A 1,323-nucleotide genomic window follows, 5' to 3' on the forward strand; every position below is an offset into this window, starting at 1 on the left:
AAAAAAAAAAAAAAAAAAAGCATTGTAACCATTTTAGAAACGATCCAAATTAAGCCAACCAATATACGAAACCTTGTCCTTGGGCAGAGTCTCTGAGACACTGGTCCGTGTAACAGTATTGATTTATGAATTTGACTGGGGTGTGACGGGGTTTCTCTTCTTGCCGGGTGAGGAGGACAAAGCCCCACCCCTTTTGTGCACCTGAAGGTAAGTTGTGCCAATGGGAACCTGGCCCCAGGATTGTAGTTTGGCAATCCTTTGAAAAGGCACTTCTAAATCACAAATTTTTGGGGGGGAAGGAAAAGGAACATTTTAAATTCAAGATTTAAAATACTAAGGAGAACTGTTTGTTGACTGAATGAAGATTTCTATTGTTTTCAGTCTCAAAGTAGCACATACAATTTGGTGTTAAAGGCAGTTTGAGAAATTATTCAGTGAGGGTATCCATATATACACAGTTTTCTAGTTGTAATATTTTTGTTCTTAAAATACAATAAACTCGTGGTTCTTTTTGTCTGATGCAAACGCTGTCGATACACGATTGTGATATTCTCAAACACCTTAGCTGTGACCGCTGGAGGAGTCCCACTACATTATTTACCCACCCGTGCTCTGTCTTCTCTCTCAGGTGATCGACCAAAGAAAAAAACCCGAGCAGCCTTTTTCTGGTTTGGGCGCTGCTCTAGGGGGTGGGGAGGGGTACGATATAGACCTGCTAAATGCAAATCCTGTCGGTTCACAGTATTTTTTTTTTTTTTTAATCCTGCTAACAGGACTCCAACAGCCTATCCGGGGGTCTTTGCTCTTTGAGGGGGAAAGGATTGTCTTCTCGGATTCTGCATTCTATACGTTCAACTCGTGGACGCCAGGCATACCAGTGCCAAGAGTGTCGTGGAGAACTGCCAGCGGGGACTTCAGCCGAGATGATTAATTCGCATTAGTGACCAATTGTACCAGAATGAGTTCTCTCACCTGTCAGAGACTCTACCAGGGGCTTGAGGAATTAAAGGCACCGTTACCTGCTACCCCACCTTGGAGCCATGTTATACAGCCTGTGGCATACACTTTAAAAATGAAATTTTACAAACGAATGTACTACGTTCTACTTCAGAAACGGACCAAGGTGTGGGTCACACAGAGAATTCCGCATGCACTTGATTAACGTTACATGTACATCTACCCATGTTTGAGGATGACACTATCTACGAACACACAAGATCTAATATCTAGCACCTCATCTCCAAGAACACTGGTATTATATGTACAGTTACAGCTTACAATTCGGAGAACTACTACAGAGAGAAATACACCACCGAAACGGAC

Source organism: Herpailurus yagouaroundi, unplaced genomic scaffold (assembly GCF_014898765.1).
Source record: "Herpailurus yagouaroundi ecotype Mexico unplaced genomic scaffold, PumYag 67702, whole genome shotgun sequence".
Lineage (NCBI taxonomy): Eukaryota > Metazoa > Chordata > Mammalia > Carnivora > Felidae > Herpailurus > Herpailurus yagouaroundi.